This window comes from Ranitomeya imitator, chromosome 1 (assembly GCF_032444005.1).
Source record: "Ranitomeya imitator isolate aRanImi1 chromosome 1, aRanImi1.pri, whole genome shotgun sequence".
NCBI classification, from domain to species: domain Eukaryota; kingdom Metazoa; phylum Chordata; class Amphibia; order Anura; family Dendrobatidae; genus Ranitomeya; species Ranitomeya imitator.
Genome location: NC_091282.1, coordinates 1221016899 through 1221042821, shown reverse-complemented (window position 1 = coordinate 1221042821; position 25923 = coordinate 1221016899). Strand labels below are relative to the sequence as shown.

At 36.8% G+C, this 25923-nt stretch overlaps 1 protein-coding gene across 1 annotated transcript in view; it reads left to right on the top strand.

Moving 5' to 3' along the window:
- The window catches only part of ADAM33 (ADAM metallopeptidase domain 33), a 75270-nt gene that overhangs the window by 33931 nt on the left and 15416 nt on the right, over positions 1-25923 (top strand). The window contains exons 2-3 of the mRNA XM_069745089.1: positions 9399-9477; positions 21363-21439. The gene's annotated coding sequence lies outside the window, so the exon portion shown is untranslated. The remainder of the gene's footprint in view (positions 1-9398; positions 9478-21362; positions 21440-25923) is intronic.

Below are 25923 nucleotides of genomic sequence, written 5' to 3'. Positions count from 1 at the left end.
TATATTCTTGTACATAGGGGCAGTATTATAGTAGTTCTATTATTGTACATAGGAGCAGTATTATAGTAGTTATATTCTTGTATATAGGAGCAGTATTATAGTAGTTATATTCTTGTATATAGGAGCAGTATTATAGTAGTTATATTCTTGTACATAGGAGCAGTATTATAGTAGCTATATTCTTGTACATAGGGGCAATATTATAGTAGCTATATTCTTGTACATAGGGGGCAGTATTATAGTAGTTATATTCTTGTACATAGGGGCAGTATTATAGTAGTTATATTCTTGTACATAGGAGTATTATAGTAGTTATATTCTTGTACATAGGAGTATTATAGTAGTTATATTCTTGTACATGGGGGCAGTATTATAGTAGTTATATTCTTGTACATAGGAGCAGTATTGTAGTAGTTATATTCTTGTACATAGGAGTATTATAGTAGTTATATTCTTGTACATAGGGGCAGTATTATAGTAGTTATATTCTTGTACATAGGGGCAGTATTATAGTAGTTATATTCTTGTACATAGGAGCAGTATTATAGTAGTTATATTCTTGTACATAGGAGCAGTATTATAGTAGTTATATTCTTGTACATAGGAGCAGTATTATAGTAGTTATATTCTTGTACATAGGGGCAGTATTATAGTAGTTATATTCTTGTATATAGGAGCAGTATTATAGTAGTTATATTCTTGTACATAGGAGCAGTATTATAGTAGTTATATTCTTGTACATAGGGGCAGTATTATAGTAGTTATATTCTTGTATATAGGGGCAGTATTATAGTAGTTATATTCTTGTACATAGGAGCAGTATTATAGTAGTTATATTCTTATACATAGGGAGCAGTATTATAGTAGTTATATTCTTGTATATAGGAGCAGTATTATAGTAGTTATATTCTTGTGCATAGGGGCAGTATTATAGTAGTTATATTCTTGTACATAGCAGCAGTATTATAGTAGTTATATTCTTGTACATAGGGACAGTATTATAGTAGTTATATTCTTGTACATAGGAGAAGTATTATAGTAGTTATATTCTTGTACATAGGGGGCAGTATTATAGTAGTTATATTCTTGTACATAGGAACAGTATTATAGTAGTTATATTCTTGTACATAGAGGGCAGTATTATAGTAGTTATATTCTTGTACATAGGGGGCAGTATTATAGTGGTTAAATTCTTGTACATAGGGCCAGTATTATAGTAGTTATATTCTTGTACATAGGGGCAGTATTATAGTAGTTATATTCTTGTACATAGGGGCAGTATTACAGTAGTTATATTCTTGTACATAGGAGAAGTATTATAGTAGTTATATTCTTGTACATAGGGGGCAGTATTATAGTAGTTATATTCTTGTACATAGGGGGCAGTATTATAGTAGTTATATTCTTGTACATAGCAGTATTATAGTAGTTATATTCTTGTACATAGGGGCAGTATTATAGTAATTATATTCTTGTACATAGGAGGCAGTATTATAGTAGTTATATTCTTGTACATAGGAGCAGTATTATAGTAGTTATATTCTTGTACATAGGGGCAGTATTATAGTAGTTATATTCTTGTACATAGGGGCAGTATTATAGTAGTTATATTCTTGTACATAGGGGCAGTATTACAGTAGTTATATTCTTGTACATAGGAGAAGTATTATAGTAGTTATATTCTTGTACATAGGGGGCAGTATTATAGTAGTTATATTCTTGTACATAGAGGGCAGTATTATAGTAGTTTTCTTGTACATAGGAGCAGTATTATAGTAGTTATATTCTTGTACATAGGAGGCAGTATTATAGTAGTTATATTCTTGTACATAGGAGCAGTATTATAGTAGTTATATTCTTGTACATAGGAGCAGTATTATAGTAGTTATATTCTTGTACATAGGGGCAGTATTATAGTAATTATATTCTTGTACATAGGAGGCAGTATTATAGTAGTTATATTCTTGTACATAGGAGCAGTATTATAGTAGTTATATTCTTGTACATAGGGGCAGTATTATAGCAGTTATATTGTGCACATAGGAGCAGTATTATAGTAGTTATATTCTGTATATTGTACACATTGAGCATTTGCGACATACATTTGTGTGTAGGGGCAGAATTTATAGGATGGGGATTAGGGAGTTCTTCTGTTCTTCTGTGGTTCATGCCTGGTGTGTTGTGGGTACGTGTTTCGCCAGGAATGTGTCAGGCAGGTGCGGGGATGAGTTTTGGTTTTCGGCCTCATGTTTTCCAGGTAGAGTATTGGGCAGATGTGGATTATCGCTGCGGATCCCCCGGAGCTTTGACAGCTGATCTCTGCTCACCTGATACATGAAGCTTTGTAACAATGTCATGTAGTAAACATCCTCCACCATCTTCACTGGAATAAGACAGACATAGACCTGAAGGTTTCTGCCTTTCTTTCTCCTCATTAACTGGATATATGATATAATAGTGGTAAACGTGTGAGACCCCCAGCAGTCCTGTGAACGAGGTTCTAGCAGCTCCTGCCCTCAGTTATTGTGATTGTTGAGCAATTCCTTTCTAACTATTGCCGGGGGAATGTCGGTCACATCCAAAGATGTCTGACGCTCGCCCCCATTCACACAGGAGACAATTCCGAATTTATCAATTGTGGATATATACTGATATTTCCACTTTGTCCTCCTTCGTCAGCAGCCATGAGATTTTCATGGAAAGGCTGCGGGATTACAGACATTTCTTACAACTTCCGTAGACCCGTCGTCTATGAGTCCGAACATCATCCCAGGACCTACAGGGCGGACTCACCACTATTGAGTCCACCATACAAGAGGCCACTAGTGGAGAACATGTGACATCTACATAGCTAGGGACAAGAGGAGACCACCACTGTCCAGGAAGATCATCGGGAGAGCATCCAATGAGAGAAAACATCTCTACGGATGCAGAACATTAGGACCTTCAGGACGCTCTGACCACCACTGAGGCCCCTGTGCAGGGGTCGCCCACTAGAGAAGATGTACATAGGACATCTACATGGGGGTACCTAATAGGAGATCACCACTGTATAGGAAGATCATCCAGAGAATATTCAGTGGTGGAAAACATCTCTAAGGATGCAGAACTTCAGGACCTTCTGGAAGCTCTGACCACTACTGAGGCCCATGTGCAGAGGTTGACCACTAGAGAGAATGTACATATGAAATCTACGTGGGGGTACCTGAGAGCAGACCACCACTATCCAGGAAGATGTTTTGGAGAACACCCAATGAAGGAAAACATCTGTAAGGATGCAGAACATTAGGACCTTCAAGATGCTCTCGCCACTACTGAGGCCACCATGCAGGAGGCCACCACTAAATAGGAAATGCACATGACATCTACGTAGCAGGTGCCAAAAGAAGACCACCATTTATCTAGGAAGATCATCCAGAGAACAACCAATGATGAAAAACTTCTGTAAGTATGTAGAACATCAGAACTTGCAGGATTCTCTTAGCACTGCTGAGGCCACCATGCATTAGGTAACCTCTAGGGAGGACATATATTTGACATCTACTGTACATTGGAGGTACCCAGAAGAAGACCAGTAGAGAGGACCCGCACATGACCTGTGCATACTGGGTGCCAGGTGGAGACCCTGTCCATGAAGATCAGCAACAAGTTGCTGGAAGACGCCTTTAAGAATCCAAAACTATCTGACATACAGGAAGTCCTCAACCTACTGGGGCCGCCACGAAGCAGGTGACCATTGGATAGAGGGGCGTACATAAGATCTACATGAGGAGTGCCAGGAGGAGACAACTGCTGATCAGAGGAACATGAACAGTGACCACCGAACATCTGGTTTATGGCAGTACTTCTGGAGCAATGTGACCTAGACAGAAGAGGATGACAGAGTTTTGTGACCACAGGGGCAGAGAAAACGTGAGAACCAAAGACAGCATTTTTCCAGAAGAAACCAATAATGTTCTAGCTTGAGCCTGTGGAGCTCAACATTGTGGGATCAACAATAAATGACTTATTGTACCAGCGCAGGTTGGGAGATAATGTCAGAAAATAAAAGTTCAGCGCACAGTGGACCTCGTAACGAGAATATAACCCTCATCATCCCAACAACTAAACCAACACAAATGGCTGAAGAAGAGAAATGGAGAGAAACATCGCACATGAAATCTGAGATCAGTGGACATCTATCGGAATCGCCACCTTGAGGTTGCTTCCAAGCAGATGAGAAATCTGAAGCTTCGGGGGTCGCCGTGTCATTCTGAAACAGTGCTCCAACTTACCATGTGACTTATATGATCGGGGTGTAGGAACCAGAAGAGCCGCCAGCTGTTTGACGCAGAAGGCATCCATCTGTACGAGCAGCAACGTGAGCTAACTCTGATCGCTGCTGTTGCTGTCAGTCACAATACGATCACAGGGAGCCAATAGACTACTAAGGCAGCCAGGGACTTCCTGGAGACCTCCATGTCTGCTGCTCGGTCTGGCTCCCTGTGACACGCAGCCGAGGGCCGAGCTTCATAGGAGAATGTCGGCTACATTTTGCACTGTGGAATTTCAGTATATATCCTGAGTGATGGTTGATTGATCGCAGGTAAAAAAGAAGAGGAAAAATATCTCTAAAAAGTATAAATAAAAGTAATTAAATGAAAATGAACATACTTGGAATCTCTGAGTCTGTAAAAGTCCAAACAAAATATAAAATTAATTAAACCAAAAAAAAAAATAATTAAGTATCCAGAATTGCCTAAAAAAGCCCAATAAAACATTGTGTCTACCCCAAGACTATATCAGTGAAACTACAGCCAGAAGACTCGCTACACTCATCAGGAGGGCGTTAAACTAGAAGAAGAGGGGACGGGAAGAAAAACATTAGACTCGAACAAAGACGACCCAGGAAAACATACTCAGAAGGGAGGTAAGAACATTTCTAAAACAATCCACAGTGAGGAGTTTGGAACAAAACAAAATCCTCTAAACTGCATGCTCGCAAACGCCAGAAGCCTGACAAACAAGATGGAAGAACTAGAAGCAGAAATATCTACAGGTAACTTTGACATAGTGGGAATAACCGAGACATGGTTAGATGAAAGCTATGACTGGGCAGTTAACTTACAGGGTTACAGTCTGTTTAGAAAGGATCGTAAAAATCGGAGAGGAGGAGGGGTTTGTCTCTATGTAAAGTCTTGTCTAAAGTCCACTTTAAGGGAGGATATTAGCGAAGGGAATGAGGATGTCGAGTCCATATGGGTTGAAATTCATGGAGGGAAAAATGGTAACAAAATTCTCATTGGGGTCTGTTACAAACCCCCAAATATAACAGAAAGCATGGAAAGTCTACTTCTAAAGCAGATAGATGAAGCTGCAACCCATAATGAGGTCCTGGTTATGGGGGACTTTAACTACCCGGATATTAACTGGGAAACAGAAACCTGTGAAACCCATAAAGGCAACAGGTTTCTGCTAATAACCAAGAAAAATTATCTTTCACAATTGGTGCAGAATCCAACCAGAGGAGCAGCACTTTTAGACCTAATACTATCTAATAGACCTGACAGAATAACAAATCTGCAGGTGGTTGGGCATCTAGGAAATAGCGACCACAATATTGTACAGTTTCACCTGTCTTTCACTAGGGGGACTTGTCAGGGAGTCACAAAAACACTGAACTTTAGGAAGGCAAAGTTTGACCAGCTTAGAGATGCCCTTAATCTGGTAGACTGGGACAATATCCTCAGAAATGAGAATACAGATAATAAATGGGAAATGTTTAAGAACATCCTAAAGAGGCAGTGTAAGCGGTTTATACCTTGTGGGAATAAAAGGACTAGAAATAGGAAAAACCCAATGTGGCTAAACAAAGAAGTAAGACAGGCAATTAACAGTAAAAAGAAAGCATTTGCACTACTAAAGCAGGATGGCACCATTGAAGCTCTAAAAAACTATAGGGAGAAAAATACTTTATCTAAAAAACTAATTAAAGCTGCCAAAAAGGAAACAGAGAAGCACATTGCTAAGGAGAGTAAAACTAATCCCAAACTGTTCTTCAACTATATCAATAGTAAAAGAATAAAAACTGAAAATGTAGGCCCCTTAAAAAATAGTGAGGAAAGAATGGTTGTAGATGACGAGGAAAAAGCTAACATATTAAACACCTTCTTCTCCACGGTATTCACGGTGGAAAATGAAATGCTAGGTGAAATCCCAAGAAACAATGAAAACCCTATATTAAGGGTCACCAATCTAACCCAAGAAGAGGTGCGAAACCGGCTAAATAAGATTAAAATAGATAAATCTCCGGGTCCGGATGGCATACACCCACGAGTACTAAGAGAACTAAGTAATGTAATAGATAAACCATTATTTCTTATTTTTAGGGACTCTATAGCGATAGGGTCTGTTCCGCAGGATTGGCGCATAGCAAATGTGGTGCCAATATTCAAAAAGGGCTCTAAAAGTGAACCTGGAAATTATAGGCCAGTAAGTCTAACCTCTATTGTTGGTAAAATATTTGAAGGGTTTCTGAGGGATGTTATTCTGGATTATCTCAATGAGAATAACTGTTTAACTCCATATCAGCATGGGTTTATGAGAAATCGCTCCTGTCAAACCAATCTAATCAGTTTTTATGAAGAGGTAAGCTATAGACTGGACCACGGTGAGTCATTGGACGTGGTATATCTCGATTTTTCCAAAGCGTTTGATACCGTGCCGCACAAGAGGTTGGTACACAAAATGAGAATGCTTGGTCTGGGGGAAAATGTGTGTAAATGGGTTAGTAACTGGCTTAGTGATAGAAAGCAGAGGGTGGTTATAAATGGTATAGTCTCTAACTGGGTCGCTGTGACCAGTGGGGTACCGCAGGGGTCAGTATTGGGACCTGTTCTCTTCAACATATTCATTAATGATCTGGTAGAAGGTTTACACAGTAAAATATCGATATTTGCAGATGATACAAAACTATGTAAAGCAGTTAATACAAGAGAAGATAGTATTCTGCTACAGATGGATCTGGATAAGTTGGAAACTTGGGCTGAAAGGTGGCAGATGAGGTTTAACAATGATAAATGTAAGGTTATACACATGGGAAGAAGGAATCAATGTCACCATTACACACTGAACGGGAAACCACTGGGTAAATCTGACAGGGAGAAGGACTTGGGGATCCTAGTTAATGATAAACTTACCTGGAGCAGCCAGTGCCAGGCAGCAGCTGCCAAGGCAAACAGGATCATGGGGTGCATTAAAAGAGGTCTGGATACACATGATGAGAGCATTATACTGCCTCTGTACAAATCCCTAGTTAGACCGCACATGGAGTACTGTGTCCAGTTTTGGGCACCGGTGCTCAGGAAGGATATAATGGAACTAGAGAGAGTACAAAGGAGGGCAACAAAATTAATAAAGGGGATGGGAGAACTACAATACCCAGATAGATTAGCGAAATTAGGATTATTTAGTATAGAAAAAAGACGACTGAGGGGCGATCTAATAACCATGTATAAGTATATAAGGGGACAATACAAATATCTCGCTGAGGATCTGTTTATACCAAGGAAGGTGACGGGCACAAGGGGGCATTCTTTGCGTCTGGAGGAGAGAAGGTTTTTCCACCAACATAGAAGAGGATTCTTTACTGTTAGGGCAGTGAGAATCTGGAATTGCTTGCCTGAGGAGGTGGTGATGGCGAACTCAGTCGAGGGGTTCAAGAGAGGCCTGGATGTCTTCCTGGAGCAGAACAATATTGTATCATACAATTATTAGGTTCTGTAGAAGGACGTAGATCTGGGGATTTATTATGATGGAATATAGGCTGAACTGGATGGACAAATGTCTTTTTTCGGCCTTACTAACTATGTTACTATGTTACTATGTTACAGCGCAGCGCGCAATACACTAGACCTCAACGGAAAGATAGAAAGAAGGTAGAGGTCTGAAAAAATGGCCACACGCGCCTTCATTTGTTCTTTGTTATTACAAAGTTAAGAGTAAAATGAATGGCGTCAATTTAAACTACAACTTGTCCCACAACAAATAAGCCCCTGTAAGGTTATATCAGCGGGAAAATAAGGCAATTATGGTAATTGAAAGAAGGAGAGGAAAAAAAAGTACAAAAATTAAACATTTGTAAGTGGTTGCCAACCGAAAAAACATGGCGTCAGTGATAGCTGAAAAGTTAGCATCATGTTCTGTACCGACGAGACCCAATATTGTACCATAGTGTGGGTCTACCAGAGGATCCTCCGCTTCTCTGGTGGGCCAGTCCTACCCTGGTAGCCCTCATAATAAAGGGAGCTGCAAACTCACAAATCTGCCGGGTGTCCCAGGAGCAGGGACTCCTTCCATGTCCCTAACTTTAGGGGGTGCCCTAGCTCGCCCTGCTCCCCAGATTACTTCTGATGGTGAAGATGCCAGGGCCACATACCTTGGCTTATCTCCTGAATCCGCCCTCAGTCTGTACCCTTCCCCCACCAAGGGAAGATGGGAGTAATAGTGTGCCACAATACTTCAACCAGACTGAGGCTATGTGCACACGCTGCGTAAAGGTGTGCGGATTTTACCGCACCTATTTTGGTAAATCCGCAGGAAATCCGCACTGCAGAATTACCACGGATTAACCGCGGTTTTTGTGCGGATTTCACCTGCGGTTTTACACCTGCGGATTCCTATTGAGGAGCAAGTGTAAACCGTTGCGGAATCCACACAAAGAATTGACATGCTGCGGAATAAACAACGCAGCGTTTCCGTGCATTTTTTTCTGCAGCATGTGCACTGCGGATTTTGTTTTCCATAGGTTTACATGGTACTGTAAACTCATGGAAAACTGCTGCGAATCTGCAGTGGCCAATCCGCAGCGTGTGCACATACCCTAACAAGGTAATACGAACAGGTTTATCGAAAAATACCAAACATACAAATATACTCACATATAACAGAGGAATGCTGCAGGGAGTGGAGGATGGGGTTAAACCAAAGTAGGAGAAGAAAGGGATTTACCACACATTCAAAACCTAGCAACAATCACAAATAAGTCCACCAAACGCCTTCTCCAATAACAACCAACAACAACCTCCAGCCATGCAGCATTAGCTACTCTGACAATGAGTGCTAGCCAGGGCCCAGATTATATAGGAGATGGCAGTGGCTAATAGTGAACAGCTCAGAGCCTCAATGCAGGAAAGCTTCCAGGAGCTCTCAACTGAGCAGATTAACCCCTGCACTGCTATAAGAAACCGTTGCCGTTTAAAATGAAGGTGAAGTGTTTCTAATTAATGCAGGCGTAGGAGAAATCGTATACTGCAGTCTTCTGGCTCCTGTCTATCGCGATAAATCTGTGACAGGCAGACTATAAATGATAACGTCTGACCATTAACTATAAATAAATATTGTTCTTTATTTTGTGCTAGAAATCTTCTACCCCTGAACTTTACTGCATCTCATTACCAGGAGGACGGATCTCGGGTTACAGAAACACCGGGGCATCTGGTAACTATATCACATATATCTCTGTAAAATAATATCTGCCATCTGGTGTATATAATACACCAGAAGTATCCAGATATAGTTATATTCTTGTACATAGGAGCAGTATTATAGTAGTTATATTCTTGTATATAGGGGCAGTATTATAGTAGTTATATTCTTGTACATAGAGGACAGTATTATAGTAGTTATATTCTTGTATATAGGGGCAGTATTATAGTAGTTATATTGTTGTACATAGGAGCAGTATTATAGTAGTTATATTCTTGTATATAGGAGCAGTATTATAGCAGTTATATTATTGTACATAGGAGCAGTATTATAGTAGTTATATTCTTGTACAGTGGGGGCAGTATTATAGTAGTTATATTCTTGTACATAGGAGCAGTATTATAGCAGTTATATTATTGTACATAGGAGCAGTATTATAGTAGTTATATTCTTGTACATAGGGGCAGAGTTATAGTAGTTATATTCTTGTACATAGGGGCAGTGTTATAGTAGTTATATTCTTGTACATAGGAGCAGTATTATAGTAGTTATATTCTTGTACATAGGGGCAGTGTTATAGTAGATATATTCTTGTACATAGGGGCAGTGTTATAGTAGTTATATTCTTGTACATAGGAGCAGTATTATAGTAGTTATATTCTTGTACATAGGGGCAGTGTTATAGCAGTTATATTCTTGTACATAGGGGCAGTGTTATAGTAGTTATATTCTTGTACATAGGGGCAGTGTTATAGTAGTTATATTCTTGTACATAGGGGCAGTGTTATAGTAGTTATATTCTTGTACATAGGAGCAGTATTATAGCAGTTATATTATTGTACATAGGAGCAGTATTATAGTAGTTATATTCCTGTACATAGAGGGCAGTATTATAGTAGTTATATTCTTGTATATAGGAGCAGTATTATAGCAGTTATATTATTGTACATAGGAGCAGTATTATAGCAGTTATATTATTGTACATAGGAGCAGTATTATAGTAGATATATTCTTGTACATGGGGCAGTGTTATAGTAGTTATATTCTTGTACATAGGGGCAGTATTATAGTAGTTATATTCTTGTACATAGAGGGCAGTATTATAGTAGTTATATTCTTGTATATAGGAGCAGTATTATAGCAGTTATATTAGTGTACCAAGGAGCAGTATTATAGTAGTTATATTCTTATACATAGGGGCAGTGTTATAGTAGTTATATTCTTGTACATAGGGGCAGTATTATAGTGGTTATATTCTTGTACATAGGGGCAGTATTATAGTAGCTATATTCTTGTACATAGGGGCAGTATTATAGTAGTTATATTCTTGTACATATGGGTAGTATTATAGTAGTTATATTCTTGTACATAGGGAGCAGTATTATAGTAGTTATATTCTTGCATATAGGAGCAGTATTATAGTAGTTATATTCTTGTACATAGGGAGCAGTATTATAGTAGTTATATTATTGTATATAGGAGCAGTATTGTAGTTATATTCTTGTACATAGGGGCAGTATTATAGTAGTTATATTCTTGTACATATGGGTAGTATTATAGTAGTTATATTCTTGTACATAGGGAGCAGTATTATAGTAGTTATATTATTGTATATAGGAGCAGTATTATAGTAGTTATATTCTTGTACATAGGGGCAGTATTATAGTAGTTGTATTGTTGTACATAGAAGACAGTATTATAGTAGTTATATTCTTGTACATAGGAGCAGTATTATAGTAGTTATATTCTTGTATATAGGAGCAGTATTATAGTAGGTATATTCTTGTACATAGGAGCAGTATTATAGTAGTTATATTCTTGTACATAGGAGCAGCATTATAGTAGTTATATTCTTGAACATAGGAGCAGTATTATAGTAGTTATATTCTTGTATATAGGAGCAGTATTATAGTAGGTATATTCTTGTACATAGGAGCAGTATTATAGTAGTTATATTCTTGTACATAGGAGCAGCATTATAGTAGTTATATTCTTGTACATAGGAGCAGCATTATAGTAGTTATATTCTTGTACATAGGGGCAGTATTATAGTAGTTATATTCTTGTACATAGGAGCAGCATTATAGTAGTTATATTCTTGTACATAGGAGCAGCATTATAGTAGTTATATTCTTGTACATAGGAGCAGTATTATAGTAGTTATATTCTTGTACATAGGAGCAGCATTATAGTAGTTATATTCTTGTACATAGGAGCAGCATTATAGTAGTTATATTCTTGTACATAGGAGCAGTATTATAGTAGTTATATTCTTGTATATAGGAGCAGTATTATAGTAGGTATATTCTTGTACATAGGAGCAGCATTATAGTAGTTATATTCTTGTACATAGGAGCAGCATTATAGTAGTTATATTCTTGTACATAGGAGCAACATTATAGTAGTTATATTCTTGTACATAGGGGCAGTATTATAGTAGTTATATTCTTGTACATAGGGGCAGTATTATAGTAGGTATATTCTTGTACATAGGAGCAGTATTATAGTAGTTATATTCTTGTACATTGGAGCAGTATTATAGTAGTTATATTCTTGTACATAGGAACAGTATTATAGTAGTTATATTGTTGTACATAAGAGCAGTATTATAGTAGTTATATTCTTGTATATAGGAGCAGTATTATAGTAGTTATATTCTTGTACATAGGAGCAGCATTATAGTAGTTATATTCTTGTACATAGGAACAGTATTATAGTAGTTATATTGTTGTACATAAGAGCAGTATTATAGTAGTTATATTCTTGTATATAGGAGCAGTATTATAGTAGTTATATTCTTTTACATAGGAGCAGCATTATAGTAGTTATATTCTTGTACATAGGAGCAGTATTATAGTAGTTATATTCTTGTACATAGGGGCAGTATTATAGTAGTTATATTCTTGTACATAAGAGCAGTATTATAGTAGTTATATTCTTGTATATAGGAGCAGTATTATAGTAGTTATATTCTTGTACATAGGGGCAGTATTATAGTAGTTATATTCTTGTATATAGGAGCAGTATTATAGTAGTTATATTCTTATACATAGGGGCAGTATTATAGTAGTTATATTCTTGTACATAAGAGCAGTATTATAGTAGTTATATTCTTGTATATAGGAGCAGTATTATAGTAGTTATATTCTTTTACATAGGGGCAGTATTATAGTAGTTATATTCTTGTACATAGGGGCAGTATTATAGTAGTTATATTCTTGTACATAAGAGCAGTATTATAGTAGTTATATTCTTGTATATAGGAGCAGTATTATAGTAGTTATATTCTTTTACATAAGAGCAGTATTATAGTAGTTATATTCTTGTATATAGGAGAAGTATTATAGTAGTTATATTCTTGTATATAGGAGCAGTATTATAGTAGTTATATTCTTGTATATAGGAGCAGTATTATCTATATATATAATTGTCTAAGGGTTTTTCCGTCTGTCTGTCTGTCCTGGAAATCCCGGCTCTCTGATTGGTCGAGGCCGCCAGGCCTCGACCAATCAGCAACGGGCACAGCGACGATGATGTCATAAAGGACGTAGACATCCTGGCGGCCTCGACCAATCAGCAACGGGTACAGCGACGATGATGTCATAATGGTTGCCATGGCGACGAATAATGTCATAAAGGTTGCCTCGACCAATCAGCGACGGGCACAGTCTGCCGCGAATTCTGGAATCATCATTGTCCATATACTACGGGGACATGCATATTCTAGAATACCCGATGCGTTAGAATCGGGCCACAATCTAGTAGTAGTTATATTCTTGTACAGTGGGGGCAGTATTATAGTAGTTATATTCTTGTATATAGGAGCAGTATTATAGTAGTTATATTCTTGTACATAGGAGCAGTATTATAGTAGTTATATTCTTATACATAGGGAGCAGTATTATAGTAGTTATATTCTTGTATATAGGAGCAGTATTATAGTAGTTATATTCTTGTACATAGGAGCAGTATTATAGTAGTTATATTCTTGTACATAGGAGCAGTATTATAGTAGTTATATTCTTGTACATAGGAGCAGTATTATAGTAGTTATATTCTTGTACATAGGAGCAGTATTATAGTAGTTATATTCTTGTACATAGAGGACAGTATTATAGTAGTTATATTCTTGTACATAGGAGCAGTATTATAGTAGTTATATTCTTGTACATAGGAGCAGTATTATAGTAGTTATATTCTTGTACATAGGAGCAGTATTATAGTAGTTATATTCTTGTACATAGGAGCAGTATTATAGTAGTTATATTCTTGTACATAGGAGCAGTATTATAGTAGTTATATTCTTGTACATAGGGGGCAGTATTATAGTAGTTATATTCTTGTACATAGGGGGCAGTATTATAGTAGTTATATTCTTGTACATAGGGACAGTATTATAGTAGTTATATTCTTGTACATAGGGGGCAGTATTATAGTAGTTATATTCTTGTACATAGGGACAGTATTATAGTAGTTATATTCTTGTACATAGGAGCAGTATTATAGTAGTTATATTCTTGTACATAGAGGACAGTATTATAGAAGTTATATTCTTGTACATAGGGGGCAGTATTATAGTAGTTATATTCTTGTACATAGAGGACAGTATTATAGTAGTTATATTCTTGTACAGTGGGGGCAGTATTATAGTAGTTATATTCTTGTATATAGGAGCAGTATTATAGTAGTTATATTCTTGTACATAGGAGCAGTATTATAGTAGTTATATTCTTATACATAGGGAGCAGTATTATAGTAGTTATATTCTTGTACATAGGAACAGTATTATAGTAGTTATATTCTTGTACATAGGAGCAGTATTATAGTAGTTATATTCTTGTATATAGGGGCAGTATTATAGTAGTTATATTCTTGTACATAGGAGCAGTATTATAGTAGTTATATTCTTGTACATAGAGGACAGTATTATAGTAGTTATATTCCTGTACATTGGAGCAGTATTATAGTAGTTATATTCTAGTACATAGGAGAAGTATTATAGTAGTTATATTCTTGTACATAGGGGGCAGTATTATAGTAGTTATATTCTTGTACATAGAGGACAGTATTATAGTAGTTATATTCTTGTACATAGGAGCAGTATTATAGTAGTTATATTCTAGTACATAGGAGAAGTATTATAGTAGTTATATTCTTGTACATAGGGGGCAGTATTATAGTAGTTATATTCTTGTACATAGGGCAGTATTATAGTAGTTATATTCTTGCACATAGGAGCAGTATTATAGTAGTTATATTCTTGTACATAGAGGACAGTATTATAGTAGTTATATTCTTGGACATAGGGGGCAGTATTATAGTAGTTATATTCTTGTACATAGAGGACAGTATATAGTAGTTATATTCTTGTACATAGGGGGCAGTATTATAGTAGTTATATTCTTGTACATAGGGACAGTATCATAGTAGTTATATTCTTGTACATAGGAGCAGTATTATAGTAGTTATATTCTTGTACATAGGGGGCAGTATTATAGTAGTTATATTCTTGTACATAGGGGGCAGTATTATAGTAGTTATATTCTTGTACATAGGGGCAGTATTATAGTAGTTATATTCTTGTACATAGGAGCAGTATTATAGTAGTTATATTCTTGTACATAGGGGCAGTGTTATAGTAGTTATATTCTTGTATATAGGAGCAGTATTATAGCAGTTATATTATTGTACATAGGAGCAGTATTCTAGTAGTTATATTCTTGTACATAGGAGCAGTATTCTAGTAGTTATATTCTTGTACATAGGGGCAGTATTATAGTAGTTATATTCTTGTACATAGAGGACAGTATTATAGTAGTTATATTCTTGTACATAGGGGCAGTATTCTAGTAGTTATATTCTTGTACATAGGAGCAGTATTATAGTAGTTATATTCTTGTACATAGGAGCAGTATTATAGTAGTTATATTCTTGTACATAGGGGGCAGTATTATAGTAGTTATATTCTTGTACATAGGGACAGTATTATAGTAGTTATATTCTTGTACATAGGAGCAACATTATAGTAGTTATATTCTTGTACATAGGGGCAGTATTATAGTAGTTATATTCTTGTACATAGGAGCAGTATTATAGTAGTTATATTCTTGTACATATGGGGCAGTATTATAGTAGTTATATTCTTGTACATAGGAGCAGTATTATAGTAGTTATATTCTTCTACATAGGGGCAGTATTATAGTAGTTATATTGTTGTACATAAGAGCAGTATTATAGTAGTTATATTCTTGTATATAGGAGCAGTATTATAGTAGTTATATTCTTGTACATAGGAGCAGCATTATAGTAGTTATATTCTTGTACATAGGAGCAGTATTATAGTAGTTATATTCTTGTACATAGGGGCAGTATTATAGTAGTTATATTCTTGTACATAAGAGCAGTATTATAGTAGTTATATTCTTGTATATAGGAGCAGTATTATAGTAGTTATATTCTTGTACATAGGGGCAGTATTATAGTAGTTATATTCTTGTATATAGGAGCAGTATTATAGTAGTTATATTCTTGTACATAGGGGCAGTATTATAGTAGTTATATTCTTGTACATAGGGGCAGTATTATAGTAGTTATATTCTTGTACATAAGAGCAGTATTATAGTAGTTATATTCTTGTATATAGGAGCAGTATTATAGTAGTTATATTCTTTTACATAGGGGCAGTATTATAGTAGTTATATTCTTGTACATAGGGGCAGTATTATAGTAGTTATATTCTTGTACATAAGAGCAGTATTATAGTAGTTATATTCTTGTATATAGGAGCAGTATTATAGTAGTTATATTCTTTTACATAAGAGCAGTATTATAGTAGTTATATTCTTGTATATAGGGGAAGTATTATAGTAGTTATATTCTTGTATATAGGAGCAGTATTATAGTAGTTATATTCTTGTATATAGGAGCAGTATTATCTATATATATAATTGTCTAAGGGTTTTTCCGTCTGTCTGTCTGTCCTGGAAATCCCGGCTCTCTGATTGGTCGAGGCCGCCAGGCCTCGACCAATCAGCAACGGGCACAGCGACGATGATGTCATAAAGGACGTAGACATCCTGGCGGCCTCGACCAATCAGCAACGGGTACAGCGACGATGATGTCATAATGGTTGCCATGGCGACGAATAATGTCATAAAGGTTGCCTCGACCAATCAGCGACGGGCACAGTCTGCCGCGAATTCTGGAATCATCATTGTCCATATACTACGGGGACATGCATATTCTAGAATACCCGATGCGTTAGAATCGGGCCACAATCTAGTAGTAGTTATATTCTTGTACAGTGGGGGCAGTATTATAGTAGTTATATTCTTGTATATAGGAGCAGTATTATAGTAGTTATATTCTTGTACATAGGAGCAGTATTATAGTAGTTATATTCTTATACATAGGGAGCAGTATTATAGTAGTTATATTCTTGTATATAGGAGCAGTATTATAGTAGTTATATTCTTGTACATAGGAGCAGTATTATAGTAGTTATATTCTTGTACATAGGAGCAGTATTATAGTAGTTATATTCTTGTACATAGGAGCAGTATTATAGTAGTTATATTCTTGTACATAGGAGCAGTATTATAGTAGTTATATTCTTGTACATAGAGGACAGTATTATAGTAGTTATATTCTTGTACATAGGAGCAGTATTATAGTAGTTATATTCTTGTACATAGGAGCAGTATTATAGTAGTTATATTCTTGTACATAGGAGCAGTATTATAGTAGTTATATTCTTGTACATAGGAGCAGTATTATAGTAGTTATATTCTTGTACATAGGGGCAGTATTATAGTAGTTATATTCTTGTACATAAGAGCAGTATTATAGTAGTTATATTCTTGTATATAGGAGCAGTATTATAGTAGTTATATTCTTTTACATAGGGGCAGTATTATAGTAGTTATATTCTTGTACATAGGGGCAGTATTATAGTAGTTATATTCTTGTACATAGGGGCAGTATTATAGTAGTTATATTCTTGTACATAGGGGCAGTATTATAGTAGTTATATTCTTGTACATAAGAGCAGTATTATAGTAGTTATATTCTTGTATATAGGAGCAGTATTATAGTAGTTATATTCTTTTACATAGGGGCAGTATTATAGTAGTTATATTCTTGTACATAGGGGCAGTATTATAGTAGTTATATTCTTGTACATAAGAGCAGTATTATAGTAGTTATATTCTTGTATATAGGAGCAGTATTATAGTAGTTATATTCTTTTACATAAGAGCAGTATTATAGTAGTTATATTCTTGTATATAGGAGAAGTATTATAGTAGTTATATTCTTGTATATAGGAGCAGTATTATAGTAGTTATATTCTTGTATATAGGAGCAGTATTATCTATATATATAATTGTCTAAGGGTTTTTCCGTCTGTCTGTCTGTCCTGGAAATCCCGGCTCTCTGATTGGTCGAGGCCGCCAGGCCTCGACCAATCAGCAACGGGCACAGCGACGATGATGTCATAAAGGACGTAGACATCCTGGCGGCCTCGACCAATCAGCAACGGGTACAGCGACGATGATGTCATAATGGTTGCCATGGCGACGAATAATGTCATAAAGGTTGCCTCGACCAATCAGCGACGGGCACAGTCTGCCGCGAATTCTGGAATCATCATTGTCCATATACTACGGGGACATGCATATTCTAGAATACCCGATGCGTTAGAATCGGGCCACAATCTAGTAGTAGTTATATTCTTGTACAGTGGGGGCAGTATTATAGTAGTTATATTCTTGTATATAGGAGCAGTATTATAGTAGTTATATTCTTGTACATAGGAGCAGTATTATAGTAGTTATATTCTTATACATAGGGAGCAGTATTATAGTAGTTATATTCTTGTATATAGGAGCAGTATTATAGTAGTTATATTCTTGTACATAGGAGCAGTATTATAGTAGTTATATTCTTGTACATAGGAGCAGTATTATAGTAGTTATATTCTTGTACATAGGAGCAGTATTATAGTAGTTATATTCTTGTACATAGAGGACAGTATTATAGTAGTTATATTCTTGTACATAGGAGCAGTATTATAGTAGTTATATTCTTGTACATAGGAGCAGTATTATAGTAGTTATATTCTTGTACATAGGAGCAGTATTATAGTAGTTATATTCTTGTACATAGGAGCAGTATTATAGTAGTTATATTCTTGTACATAGGAGCAGTATTATAGTAGTTATATTCTTGTACATAGAGGACAGTATTATAGTAGTTATATTCTTGTACATAGGGGGCAGTATTATAGTAGCTATATTCTTGTACATAGGGGGCAGTATTATAGTAGTTATATTCTTGTACATAGGGACAGTATTATAGTAGTTATATTCTTGTACATAGGAGCAGTATTATAGTAGTTATATTCTTGTACATAGAGGACAGTATTATAGAAGTTATATTCTTGTGCATAGGGGGCAGTATTATAGTAGTTATATTCTTGTACATAGAGGACAGTATTATAGTAGTTATATTCTTGTACAGTGGGGGCAGTATTATAGTAGTTATATTCTTGTATATAGGAGCAGTATTATAGTAGTTATATTCTTGTACATAGGAGCAGTATTATAGTAGTTATATTCTTATACATAGGGAGTAGTATTATAGTAGTTATATTCTTGTACATAGGAACAGTATTATAGTAGTTATATTCTTGTACATAGGAGCAGTATTATAGTAGTTATATTCTTGTATATAGGGGCAGTATTATAGTAGTTATATTCTTGTACATAGGAGCAGTATTATAGTAGTTATATTCTTGTACATAGAGGACAGTATTATAGTAGTTATATTCCTGTACATTGGAGCAGTATTATAGTAGTTATATTCTAGTACATAGGAGAAGTATTATAGTAGTTATATTCTTGTACATAGGGGGCAGTATTATAGTAGTTATATTCTTGTACATAGAGGACAGTATTATAGTAGTTATATTCTTGTACATAGGAGCAGTATTATAGTAGTTATATTCTAGTACATAGGAGAAGTATTATAGTAGTTATATTCTTGTACATAGGGGGCAGTATTATAGTAGTTATATTCTTGTACATAGGGGCAGTATTATAGTAGTTATATTCTTGTACATAGGAGCAGTATTATAGTAGTTATATTCTTGTACATAGAGGACAGTATTATAGTAGTTATATTCTTGGACATAGGGGGCAGTATTATAGTAGTTATATTCTTGTACATAGGGACAGTATCATAGTAGTTATATTCTTGTACATAGGAGCAGTATTATAGTAGTTATATTCTTGTACATAGGGGGCAGTATTATAGTAGTTATATTCTTGTACATAGGGGGCAGTATTATAGTAGTTATATTCTTGTACATAGGGGCAGTATTATAGTAGTTATATTCTTGTACATAGGAGCAGTATTATAGTAGTTATATTCTTGTACATAGGGGCAGTGTTATAGTAGTTATATTCTTGTATATAGGAGCAGTATTATAGCAGTTATATTATTGTACATAGGAGCAGTATTCTAGTAGTTATATTCTTGTACATAGGAGCAGTATTCTAGTAGTTATATTCTTGTACATAGGGGCAGTATTATAGTAGTTATATTCTTGTACATAGAGGACAGTATTATAGTAGTTATATTCTTGTACATAGGGGCAGTATTCTAGTAGTTATATTCTTGTACATAGGAGCAGTATTATAGTAGTTATATTCTTGTACATAGGAGCAGTATTATAGTAGTTATATTCTTGTACATAGGGGGCAGTATTATAGTAGTTATATTCTTGTACATAGGGGCAGTATTATAGTAGTTATATTCTTGTACATAGAGGACAGTATTATAGTAGTTATATTCTTGTACATAGGGGCAGTATTCTAGTAGTTATATTCTTGTACATAGAGGACAGTATTATAGTAGTTATATTCTTGTACATAGAGGACAGTATTATAGTAGTTATATTCTTGTACATAGGGGCAGTATTATAGTAGTTATATTCTTGTACATAGGAGCAGTATTATAGTAGTTATATTCTTGTACATAGGAGCAGTATTATAGTAGTTATATTCTTGTACATAGGGGCAGTATTATAGCAGTTATATTCTTGTACATAGGGGCAGTATTATAGTAGTTATATTCTTGTACATAGGAGCAGTATTATAGTAGTTATATTCTTGTATATAGGAGCAGTATTATAGTAGTTATATTCTTGTACATAGTAGCAGTATTATAGTAGTTATATTCTTGTACATAGGAGCAGTATTATAGTAGTTATATTCTTGTACATAGGAGCAGTATTATAGTAGTTATATTCTTGTACATAGGGGGCAGTATTATAGTAGTTATATTCTTGTACATAGGGGGCAGTATTATAGTAGTTATATTCTTGTACATAGGGGCAGTATTATAGTAGTTATATTCTTGTACATAGGAGCAGTATTATAGTAGTTATATTCTTGTATATAGGAGCAGTATTATAGTAGATATATTCTTGTACATAGGAGCAGTATTATAGTAGTTATATTCTTGTACATAGGAGCAGTATTATAGTAGTTATATTCTTGTACATAGGAGCAGTATTATAGTAGTTATATTCTTGTACATAGGAGCAGTATTATAGTAGTTATATTCTTGTACATAGGGGCAGTATTATAGTAGTTATATTCTTGTACATAGGGGCAGTATTATAGTAGTTATATTCTTGTACATAGGGGGCAGTATTATAGTAGTTATATTCTTGTACATAGGGGGCAGTATTATAGTAGTTATATTCTTGTACATAGGGGCAGTATTATAGTAGTCTTTTTCCTCATTCCTGCTACCTCTTATGTCCTGCTTATCCCACACATGCCTCATTTCTGTAAATAAGAGGCGCTCTCTGAACCTGTGTCTGCTGCCAGGCTCACTGCTGTTATACCGGATCAGTGGAGGGAATCACCGGATCTGTGGCCTCAGTCTGCACTTGTCATGGTCTCAGGTGAGAATTTACATAATATCCCAGATGGAGTTGTTTATACAGATTTATACAGCCACCACTAGGGGGAGCTCACTGCATACAGATTTATACAGATCCCCTGTTTTGAGTTCCCTCAATTGGCAATAATATCTATTCACATATCTGAATATAAATACATATATATATATATATACACACACAGTCGGTATGGAAAGCATTCATACCCCTTTTAATATTTTTTACTCTTTGTTTCATTGCAGCCATTTGGTAATTTAATTTTAAAAAAGTCCATTTTTTTCTCATTAATGTACACTCTGCACCCCATCTTGACTGAAAACAAACAGAAATGTAGACATTTTTGCAAATTTATTAAAAAAGAAAAACTAAAATCTCCCATGGTCATAAGTCTTCAGCCCCTTTGCTCAGTATTGGTAGAAGCCCCTTTTGAGCCAGGAGTCTTCTTGGGAATGATACAAGTTTTTCACCCCCTGGATTTGGGGATCCTCGGCCATTCTTCCTTGCAGATCCTCTCCAGTTCCGTCAGGTTGGATGGTGAACGTTGGTGGACGCCATTTTCAGGTCTCTCCAGAGATGCTCCGTTGGGTTTAGGTCAGGGCTCTGGCTGGGCCGGTCAGGAATGGTCACAGAGTTGTTCTGCAGCCGCTCCTTTGTTATTTTAGTTGTGTGCTTAGGGTCATTGAACCTTCGGCCAAGTCTGAGGTCCAGAGCACTCTGGAAGAGGTTTTCATCCAGGATATCTCTGTACTTGGCAGCATTCATGTTTCATTCATTGACAACCAGTCATCCTCTCCCTGCAGCTGAAAAACACCTCCGTAGCATGATGCTGCCACCACCATGCTTCACTGTGGGGATTGTATTGGGCAGGTGATGAGCAGTGCCTGGTTTTCTCCACACATACTGCTTAGAATTATCACCAAAAAGTTCTATCTTCATCTCATCAGACCAGAGAATCTTATGTCTCATAATCTGGGAGTCCCTCATGTGTTTTTTAGCAAACTCTATGCGGCTTTCATATGTCTTGCACTGAGGAGAATGCAAGTGAAAGGTCAACGTGTGCACAACCTTAAAGTGGTGCATGGGTAGGTTCCCAAACCATTGGATAAATAATAACAAAACCCAGCACTCAACTTTGTTGTGAGAAGAAGATTGGATATTTTATTTTATCCCAATGCACAATTCAAACGTTTCGGTCACGCATGTGACCTTCGTCAGTGACTGTAAAGTATATGTCAAAACAATACATCAAAATAGAATACAAAAAATAGGATACAAAAAATCATAAATAGTAAATAAACAAAGTATATACAACATAGACATGAACAACCGTGCATGTTTATGGCAAAAGAAAAATTTTTTTTCTGTAGTACGTATGTGATAGCAGAGAGCTATAGGACTATAATGGCACAGTGAGTGAGAAGAAAGATGTAGAGAGATACATACCAAAGATTGGGATAATGGATAAATACTGGTGGCTATATGCGCTGCCTAAAATAGAGGTAAAGACATAGCAAAACCGTGATGTGGAAAATAAAAGCCGGTGGGAAGCTTATCAATGAGGCCTACCAATGATGTCCAGAGTACAGCGTCAATCTAAGTGACAGTCTGCTAATGCAGCCTAAAAGAAGGGGGGATAGATAGGTCAGTGGTATAAGTGCCGTCATCGGTGCCTTAGTGGATCCGAGAAGGTGATATCCGGCCCCGATATAGTACGGCTGTCCCTTCTCCATACATAGCGATCACACATAGCGCAGCCCTGCCTCATTTAATATGGCGACGGGACTCCTCTACATGACGTCCGGTGCCCCACTTCCGGTTCGTCATATCCGGCTCCTGCCCGCTCGCCCGGCATTCTCCCACAGTGCGGTTTGCACTGTTCTAATCAGCGCGTCACTTCCGCCCCATCATGGGCTCAGACGCAACGTAGCTCACATGGTCATTTCCGGCGGTTCTTCCGCCCTCCAGGTTTAAATACCCCATCCTCTTAGTTTTCCTTGCCCTTACAGCGGTGGACACCGCGGAATCAACTATCCTTAACCCCTTCATGACCGGGGGATTTTTCGTTTTTCCGTGTTCGTTTTTCGCTCCCCTCCTTCCCAGAGCCATAACTTTTTTATTTTTCTGTCAATTTGGCCATGTGAGGGCTTATTTTTTGCGGGACGAGTTGTACTTTTGAACGACATCATTGGTTTTAGCATGTCGTGTACTAGAAAACGGGAAAAAAATTCCAAGTGCGGTGAAATTGCAAAAAAAGTGCAATCCCACATTGGTTTTTTGTTTGGCTTTTTTGCTAGGTTCACTAAATGCTAAATCTGAGCTGCCATTATGATTCTCCAGGTCATTACGAGTTCATAGACACCAAACATGACTAGGTTATTTTTTATCTAAGTGCTAAAAAAAAAAAAAAAAAAAAAATTGCGCCATTTTCCGATACTCGTAGCGTCTCCATTTTTCATCATCTGGGGTCGGTTGAGGGCTTATTTTTTGCGTGCCGAGATGACGTTTTTAATGATAGCATTTCGGTGCAGATACGTTCTTTTGATCGCCCGTTATTGCATTTTAATGCAATGTCGCGGCGACCAAAAAAACGTAATTCTGGCGTTTCGAATTTTTTTCCCGCTACGCTGTTTAGCGATCAGGTTAATACTTGTTTTTTAATTGATAGATCGAGCAATTCTGAGCGCGGCGATACCAAATATGCGTAGATTTGATTTTTTTTTTATTGATTTATTTTGATTGGGGCGAAAGGGGGGTGATTTAAACTTTTATGTTTTTTTTATTTTTTTCACATTTTTTTAAACTTTTTTTTTTAACTTTTGCCATGCTTCAATAGCCTCCATGAGAGGCTAGAAGCAGGCATAGCACGATCGGCTCTGCTACATAGCAGCGATCTGCTGATCGCTGCTATGTAGCAGAATTGCACGTGTGCTGTGAGCGCCGACCACAGGGTGGCGCTCACAGCGACGGGCAATCAGTAACCATAGAGGTCTCAAGGACCTCTATGGTTACCATTCACAAGCATCGCCGACCCCCGATCATGTGACGGGGGTCGGCGATGACGTCATTTCCGGCCGCCCGGCCGGAAGCGGTAGTTAAATGCCGCTGTCTGCGTTTGACAGCGGCATTTAACTAGTTAATAGGTGCGGGCAGGTGACGTGGTTTATCCTTTGGTTGGCTGCTCTATTTAACTCCACTCAGATCGTTACTCCATGCCAGCTGTCAATGTTCCTGTGCTGGTTCAGTTCGCTCTTGGATCTTCTGGAGACCTGTCTCTTCCTGCAAGAAGCTAAGTCCCCGTTTGTTATTTTCTGCTCATGGTTTTCTAGTGCAGCTTGCTTTCATGATTTTGTCTTGCTAGCTGGAAGCTCTGGGATGCAGGGTGGCGCCTCCGCACCGTGAGTCGGTGCGGGGGTCTTTTTGCACACTCTGCGTGGTCTTTTGTAGTTTTGTGCTGACCGCAAAGATACCTTTCCTATCCTCTGTCTATTTAGTTAGTCTGGCCTCCCTTTGCTAAACCTGTTTTACTTCTGTGTTTGTGACTTTCATCTTAACTCACAGTTAATATTTGTGGGGGGCTGCCTTTTCCTTTGGGGAAATTTCTCTGAGGCAAGGTAGGCTTTATTTTCTATCTCTAGGGCTAGCTAGTTCTTAAGGCTGTGCCGAGGCGTCTAGGCCTGTTAGGTACGCTCCACGGCTATTTCTAGTGTGTGTGATAGGATTAGGGATTGCGGTCAGCAAAGTTCCCACTTCCCAGAGCTTGTCCTGTGAGTTTAACCATCAGGTCATTCCGGGTGCTCCTAACCACCAGGTCATAACACTTGGGGTTCTTCTTCACCTCTCACCAAGGCTCTTCTCCCACGATCGCTCAGTTTGGCTGGACGGTCAGGTCTAGGAAAACTTCTGGTGGTCCCAAACTTCTTCCATTTAAGGATTATGGAGGCCACTGTGCTCTTAGGAACCTTGAGTCCTGCAGAAGTTCTGTGGTAGCCTTGTCCAGATCTGTGCCTTGCCACAATTCTGTCTCTGAGCTCCTTGGCCAGTTCCTTTGACCTCATGATTCTCATTTGGTCAGACATGCACTGTGAGCTGAGAGGTCTTATATAGACAGGTGTGCGCCTTTCCAAATCACGTCCTGTCAGTGTAATTACACAGCTGGACTCCAATAAAGGAGTAGAACCATCTCAAGGAGGATCACAAGGAAATGGACAGCATGGGACCTAAATATGAGTGTCTGAGCAAAGGGGCTGAAGACTTATGACCATGTGATATTTCAGTTTTTCTTTTTTTAAATATTTGCAAAAATTTCTCCTTTTTGTTTTCAGCCAAGATGGGGTGCAGAGTGTACATTAATGAGAAAAAAATGAACTTTTTTGAATTTACCAAATGGCTGCTATGAAAGAAAGAGTGAAAAATTTAAGATGGTCTGAATAATTTCCGTACCCACTGTGTGTGTGTATATATATATATATATATATATATATATATAT